Source organism: Cyprinodon tularosa, unplaced genomic scaffold (genome assembly GCF_016077235.1).
Source record: "Cyprinodon tularosa strain WSP-4 unplaced genomic scaffold, ASM1607723v1 ctg275, whole genome shotgun sequence".
Lineage (NCBI taxonomy): Eukaryota > Metazoa > Chordata > Actinopteri > Cyprinodontiformes > Cyprinodontidae > Cyprinodon > Cyprinodon tularosa.
Window position 1 is genome coordinate 1,298,328 of NW_024038980.1, and position 8,775 is coordinate 1,307,102.

The window sequence follows — 8,775 nt, forward strand, 5'->3', positions numbered from 1 at the left end:
CCTGATCTATCAACCCCAAGAGTGATCCTGAAGGAGAGCTGAAACAACAAGCTGTTTGTCTGACTGCGTCCAGCTCTAGTTTTCAAGATCCATTCCAGAGCCATACTTGGAACAGCTACTTAGAGGCTTGGAAGATATGCAGCAAAGGCCAACAGGCTGGGACTTGAACATGTGACGATATTTGAGGAGCAAGCCACTTTTGACGGGTTGAACCATTAATTCCTGTACCACCATCATATCCCATAAACCTCTGCTTTTAGACTTTCTACAGCCTTTAAATTTTTTTTTTATCCAGGATTCTCCTATTATGAGCTCTGTTTCTTGAATCTCATTCCTGGGATACAAGAATAAAAAATGCCAAATAAAAACGACGACAGACATTTCAAAAATGTTTTTTGTAAAAGCAAATGAGAAATTAGACTCAGACTTTGACAATTTTTATTGGGATTTTGTATTCAAAGAGTGTATAGAAAACACATTTTGTCTAGTAGAAGCCATACATATTACTTTTTTATGCTTAACAAGAGAAAATACCAAAAAGTTTATTAGGTATTACTGCTTTTTAGGGCACCTGACAGTCTACATTCAGTGACAATACTTACTAGAAGTATAGCAGTCATCCGAACAATGCAGCTCATCAAAAGGTCATGCTGACATTTTTATGATGATATTAGCACGGCTGCCAAGGACGGGTTGTTCTGTATGTTTATCAGCTCAGATCATACAGGACTAACCAGTATGATGAAATGTGACTGTAATGTGAAATGTAAGAGCACTTATGCTACGTTCAGACCACAAGCAGCAAGAGATGCAAAAATGCGTATGCTGCTTCATTTTTGGTGCTTGTACAAGTTTAGTTCTGATGCACGGCTGAAACAGCTTTGCTGCTCCAGCTGCGTGGTGGAAAAAAGTGAGTCTGATGCGCATTGGGAGGAGCTAACCTATCATCTCTCTGCCTGTAACAATCGCAACTATATATGCTCTGATCTGTGGGTGAAAAGTAGTTTTAATATGTTTTTCACTGAGAAAGTCCACCTGAAAACTTAATCTGTGCAGTCAGTTCATCCAGATTACCTTCGTGCATTCAAATATTATTTCACTGTTGGAGCCGCTCAGACCCCCACATACCGGCGGTGCGCTGTCAGTAGGAATTCCATTCAACAGCAGCCTATGGCCCGGTCGTCTCTTCGCGGTTTGCTGCAGCGCCTGGAAGGCAGTTTTCATGTACGTAATCCAAACTGCAGCCACCAGGATAATAAAAGTGAACATGTTTTGCCGACAGATTTCAGCATTTTAACTTAATAAACCATTTCAGAGGAGTGACCATAGTGATCTGTATCATCAGCGATGTGTCTCTCTCACTGCCAGCTCCCATGATGATGATGTGGCATGTCAGGCAGTAAAAGTAAAATTTTTCCAACTCCAGCAGCTGCTGCATTTGCAGCACGTTCCGGGCGCCAGATGCTCAGATTCTCATGACACGCTGCTTCAGCTGCTCAGACGCGTGCACCTGCTGCTCAAAATGTGATGCCAGCCATTTTGCTCTGCCTTGATGCACATCAACCATTGATTTTGCATGTAAAATTGCTGCTCCTGCTGCCTTTGCCTCTTTAGGTGTGAACGTAGTAATATGCTGGGGAAAGTGAGCATTTTAACACTGGATTAAGGAGATGAGCTAAAATACTGCTGAACTAGGGTTCAATGTTTTTTTTTTTTAAACATTCTACTGACTTTTAAGAAATTACCCTTTTTTTATTGCTTTTATTAGGAAATCCTATACACTACTGTTTATGCTCTAAAAACATTCTAAATGACTTCGTTTTGAGTAAATTATGGATACTACCCACTCAGGACACTTGGAATACATTGGACGAGCAGTATGGAGGAATATTGACACGTTTTTTGTGGGCTTTTATGGACCTTTCTGCCTCGGGCACCATAGACCTCCATTATTTGAATGTCAGCAGACAGCAAGAAGCCTTCCAGATCTCCAGATGCATTTGAGATATCAAAAAAGTACTCCAGAGTGTTGTTCAGCATGGGGGTGAGTAGAAAATGAAGGCTAATCATGTTTTGGGTGTACTATTCCTTTAAGATGAAATTAACCAAAAAATCTATTTCAATTGGATTTTTATACTATACAGAAAGTAGTGCAGCATTATGAGTTGAATAACTGTAGATGGGTTTACCTTCAGGTCCATCAGGGTCTAAACATGCTTTAAGGGGAAAATCATCCCTACAGCCTGATATTTCCACCTCATTATTTTAGCCAATGGATAGATTGTTGGCTGATGGATTGCTGGCTGATGAAAATTGTTTTCCACTAGACATAGTGTCTTAAATTAAAGTCAGAGGGTTAATATTTGGTCTAATCTGGCCAGGTCACCCTTTCCCTCCCCTGTATACACCACCCAAACAGCTCTTCTTTTTCCCCCGCCATTCTATGAACGCTTGATTTGTGTAATGCACAACCAACTGGAAACAGATTCTCCCACCTGAGCTGTTGATCCCTGATGCTCTTGCAGGATTTTGTATGTAAAAGAGTTTTCTGCAGAATCGCCTGGAAGTTTCTGCCAAGGTATGTTCATGTTTAAAACTTATGTCTTCCCACTTTCCACGTTTGGGTTGATGAAAGGGTTCGCAAGTTTCCATAAAGGTTGTTCTTACATATTTTCATTGGAGCAAAGCTTTTACTTAAATCCTCAAAGAAAAAAAAATGGAGTGAGACCGCTTTCATAACATTAACTAATGGGAAAATATTGTCATGAAGCGGGACAAATGGACCCAGTAAGGTGAGACAGTCAGCAGGAAAGTTGAAAACTTTTTTCAAAATAAAGATAACCAAACAGAACAGACGCGTGCTCCTGTGGATCTGCAGCTCACAGCTACTGCAGGAGGGGAGCGGGGAACCTCCCAATCACTGACACTCTGGTTAAAGAGAAACACAGGTAAGTGACCATGAGCGTCTGAACAGGAGACGATTATCAGAGTGAGTCACTTACCTGGTTTAAGAGTTCAGTCCACCCTCTCAATCATAGGCAAGATAAGCCGATGCACTGCCAAAGAGAAGCGGCTCTGAGCCGTCCAGATCCTCCCCAATGTAGTAGCCCCAGAGAGCAAGCAGGACTCCAGGACAGGAATTTAGATCAGACTTAAGTAGTTCTGGAATCCAGGAGCCCGCAGTCCGGTCAGGGGTTCCGATCCACACAGGAAGGTACAGATTCAGGTTCCAGGAATCCATTAGTGCGTGAAGGCAGGTTCAGAGTCCAGAGTCAGACAGGTGCAGAAGCGTGCCCACACAGACACGCACAGAAGCAGCCAGGCACAGATGCAGATGGGCAGGCTCAGTGATAGAGGAAAGCAGAGACGAGACGTGGAACCAGGATTTCAGCAGGACTTTAAATTAGTCTCCTCCTTGGAGCCAGGCCTACAGGAATAAAACTATCCTTCTCCGTGTTCTGAGCCAAAACCCTGAGGGCTCCGCGGAAAAGGACGAGGCCATGATCAGAGGACAAGTCAAACACTAAAACCCTCTCACTACACTGGCCGCCAGGAAACAGGACCTAAACCATAGAATAAACTAAACAGACAAACTAAAGGGCATAAACAAACAGACAGCAAACAAACACCAAACCATGATCTGGCCACTGTGGCTGGGCTGGACTGAATATAAGGCAGAACCTACAGGTGGATGAGATCAGAGATTATTAGGAACTGGGCAAAACTAGGCAGGTGAGTGAAATGAGCAATCAAGGCCAGCTATCAGAGCAGATCATGACAAATATATGCTGTGACTTTACAGGAATGCACCCATGTTAAGATATGTAAAAAAAAAGAAAAAAAAAAAAAAAAAAGAAGAAGGTTCTTATCCTTCGTTTGATTAAATTTTTCTTAACATTTAAAAAGTGAAAGTGGGAGGAGACCTTTAAAACCTACAATAACATTTGATCACTAGATTTGGAAACTTTATTTGAGATTTGGGTAATCTACATCTAACAAGCAACAGATTCTCCCACCTTAGCTGATCCTCCAAGGTCTGAATCTCTTGGCTGCTTCTCTGAATAATGTTTTCTCTGTTCTGTCTGGCAATGGATAGTGATTTATTGGTGGATCCATACTCTTTCCAGTTAAGCATGGTTGATACTGTAGATCAGTGCTTTGATTTTTTTCAAAACATTTTGTACATCCCATGTCCCTACAACTTTCCCCCTGACATTTCTGCTGTTTTTGATCTTTATATAACAGTTTAATTTAGAGGTGTGTCTATAACCCCAAATATGGTCTGTTTATGAATTAGATTGCAGTTAACTGGATGGATTGTATTTGTTTCTTATATACCGTAGCTTATGATGGGCTGAATGTAAAGGTATGATCACATGTTTAATGCGTGTGTTGTTATGGAGCAAAAAAACAGCCCTCTTCCTGGTTGGTTTCAAATTTCAATCCTTAAACAAGACTGTCAGTTAAAATTTCAAAACTATATATATATATAGGGGATTTTATTCAGTCATCCGTGCCCACAAACTAAATAAAAATCTATTCTGCTAAATGTGGTCCAATAATTTCCAAAAGAAAGCAAAGAGCTTTACATTGTTCACTCTGTATCACAAAAGCAAACCTGGATTGCTCATCATGAGAACAGGTAGACAGTTAGTCTATAGCAGTGGTTCCCAAAGATTTTGTTCTGGGCCCCCCTTTGGATTACAATTAAATTTCCACGCCCCCCCGACCCCCCCCCCTGTGCAAAATGGAGTGAAAACATTGAACAGCTCCCTGAGAGTTTTTTCTTTGTACTTTCATCCTCCCATCTTTTCAGTGGCTGTAGTGAGCCTGCTTGTTGCTGCAGATCTTCTCAAATCTGGGTTGCAGTATCACAACTGTCCATTATGCTCAGTCAAGCAAGCGCTGTTTTTTTTTTTTTTTTTTTCTTCATTCATCCATACCGCTTCCCGCGCCCCCCCTGCAATGGCATTGCGCCCCCCCTAGGGGGCGCGCCCCACACTTTGGGAACCACTGGTCTATAGTGACCTCAAAGGACATGATTCTTATGTGATGACAGTAAAGAACAGTCTGAGGCCTTGGTAATTTGCTGGCATTTCAACATTAAATTTAACAGAGGTTACCATATGTCTCCCATAAGCACTGGAGTAATTTCTGTAAAATAAACAGATGGAAGCATTCCCACCTTCTTTGCATTCTGATTAGGAAAAAAAAACATTATCAACAGCACTACCAAAACATCACAAAACCCTATTTAGATCAGGATAAAAGTCAACAAAACTTTCCACATATCTATGTTCCTAATAAACAGCTTTGCTATGAAAACTACTAATTTAGCAAAAGAATTTTGTTTGTAAGCATCAATTAACCAGAATCTTAATCTCACTTTTTTGTGCACTGGTAGCAGTTAAATTAACCCAAACCTTATAACCTGATGTTATATAACAAGAGAAGTAGCTGTCTATCAGCCTGCTGCGCTCTGCACAAAGCAGAACCAGTGAATTAAGTCCGTTTTTGGACTTGTAAACAAATTGGAAAATTTAAAATTTTAGGAGGAGCTGGTTTAAGGTTCTTTAAGACAGGGGTGTTCACGCTGGTCCTCAATGGCCCGTGTTTCGCATTTTTTAGATATCACAATGCATTTCTGATCTATATGTTTGCAGAGCAGAGACACTGCAAACAATTCTTGATGTCTTTCTCTAAATCAAATCTTAGAGGGCTTCTGTTCTGCTTCTTCTACATAGATGTGTCTCTGTATTAATGCACCAGACTCAGACACTGTAGACCATGTATGGAGCTCTGTAGAGTGTGACTGCATGATAGGGACGCGTTCTAAATTCAGATGTAGCCCAATAAACACATGCAGGAAACCAACCCTCTCAATTATTAGATGATTGCCATCAATAAAAAAGTACAAAAACATTAGTTGATAAACAATAAGTGGTATGAGCTTTCTGTGAGGCATGTGACTGCAAATGACAGATTTACAACCGAGATTTCTAAAGAAGTTTCTGGCATGCTCGGGGGTGTTATGTTGAGTTTTATCATCTCGTCTAACGTTTATCATGTCTTTCTATCTCCATACTTCTTCTTCCTGGATTGAGGAAGAAGTAGCATAGCAGGTTTCCATACAGGTTGCTGTTACATAATTTCATTAGAGCAAAGCTTTTACCTACCTTAAAAGCATGAAAGCAGTTGGGAAATAGACTACAAAAATGTCACCTAAATTATGCAAATAATTTCCATTAACTCAACAGGGAAAGCTGTGTTGTGATTGTACAGAAAGTCATCCCCCTGTCTAAAATACAACAATAAAAAAAAACAATGTTTTGTGTCCTTTGTTTCTTCTTTTCCTTTTTTTCTTTTTCAAGTCCTTAATAGTTGCAAGAGGGCACATGGATACATCTTTTTTTTTACATGCAGTCAATTGCGACTTGCCCCACTGGCCAGGTAGACAACCCCCTATCAGAAGGGACCCCGCCAGTAAGGTTCCCTAGGTGCTTAAACACCCCCCTTACAGGGCTTTTGGAATATTTATGTCTGTTTTAATAATTATGATCATGAAGCGGGTCTAAGCCTTAAAAAAGTTGCTGACCCCAGGCCTATGGCTATGTTTACACCACAGGTCTTGATACATAATTCTAATTTCTTGCTAGAATCCAATGTTTTTGGCATAGACTTTTATACTACAGTTTAAATGTATATAAATATCAAACTCCAGTATATCAGGATATTCAGGATACCAAAGCAACCCACACAAGCAAAAAAAGGAGTGTAGATGTCACTCAGCAACCCACCGTCTACAGAGGTAATGGTGAATCTTATGCTCTCTAGAGGCGTATACCGTAACAAAGCTTTATTAAAGGGGATGCCGGTGTCTCTTGGGCCATGGCAGCTGACGTAATGGCCCTATCATTAACAGAGGAGGAAAGTAAGAAAAGATGGCATATCTATTAAGAACGGTGGTTTGAAAAAGCAATCAGTGACTACTGCTGCAAAGAGTCTCTGTGTATGTGTAGTGGGAGCACTTGCAATGACGTAAGTCAGATGAAATGCAGCATGACCGTTTAGACATTGGCTACATTACCTCTACAGGACTTAATACTCAATTCCAATTATTTGTCAGATCTGATTTTTATTCTGTAGCTGTTCACATGACTGAAGTAGCTTGAATGTGCAGAAAAACAATAACATATCACATCCAACCATGCTTAGAGCATAAGTGACTGAGATGCAGAGAAGATCAATTACTGTACAAGAGGTGTCTAAGAGTCCTTTAGAGAGCAGCCTTTGAAGTCAGTGTCTATGGATGTTAAGCAGGGGAAATAGTCGGGTGATAATGCGGAAAAAGGATAGTGAGGAGGAAGAGAGCTGAACTATTCATGATGGCTTTAACTGTGATGTAACACCTTAGAATCAACTAAGGTATTTGACGGTTTTACCATTCCAGATTGGATCAAAAACGTCAGATTCCATGTGACTTAGCCTGGTCACACAGTTATGAAAGAATCTCACCTGAGTCACTTCAGGTCAAAAGAATCAGACTGCACCACATTTGTCTGCAGAGATGGGAAGTAAATACTTCGTTACTGTACTCAAGTAGATTTTTCTGATATTTTTACTTTACTTTACTACTTATTTTTATGGCGACTTTTTACTTCTACTCCTTACATTTTTACACAAATATCTGTACTTTCTACTCCTTACATTTAAAAAAAATTGGCCCATTACTTTAGTTTTGTATCATTTCAATGGAGTTATTTTTCACGTCATCAATACCAACTTCAATCTAATTGGATGGGAATCTACGTTGCATTTGAAGCACGATGAATCGACAGATTCTGCGGTATTCATTCGCGGCAAATCATTGCAGCTTGGTGGTGGTGGCGTTAGCATAGACGTGCATGGACGACGAGATGATTGAAAATGAAAACAACGGAGATCTAGTCCTATTGGCAGACATCCATTTAAAATGTAGGCAACGGCATGAAAAATGTGGTTTCTATTTTTACTTTTATACTTTAAGTACATTTACAAGCCTGTACTTTGTTACCTTTACTTTAGTAAAGAAGTTTAATCAGTACTTCCACTTTTACCAGAGTATGTTTTAACACAAGTATCTGGACTTTTATTCAAGTACGGAAAGTTAGTACTTTTGCCATCTCTGTTTGTCTGTGGTGTAGCAACTGATAATTATTAGATCCATTTCTGATCTAGGACCACTATAGAATGGGCTCCATTCAAATTTTGGAGGAGGTAAAAAAATTGGAATTGGGCGATTTAGACTGCTGTGAAAAAGTCAAATACCAGTGACATAGGGACAAAAGGATTGGATCTTGATTGTATTTGCCCGGAGTGTGAACTTAGCCTTTGAGACAGGGGGGCAAACAAAAGCAAGGTAAAACTGTCGTGTTTTGTGCCAGGCGAACAGCTAACCCATACAGACCAGCTCTACTCATTATGATCCTTGCCAACATTAAATCACTCGACAACCAACTGGAAAATATTTAACTGTGGATCATCACACAATAGATGGACGGGTGTTTTTTTTTTTGGTTTTTTTTGCCTTTTTCTGCTGGTATAAACATGGTGGAGTACCTCCATGAGGCCAGGGCATCCAGACCTCATCTCTACATTCCGGCAAGGGAGAAATGATCTCACAGTGCCTCTGTCACCACTGCTGGACAGCCATTGCACCATGTTACACTGCTTCCAGCCATCAATGTTTGCTTTAAGGCATTTTTTATCTTACACATTAAATACCCAAAGCAGTGT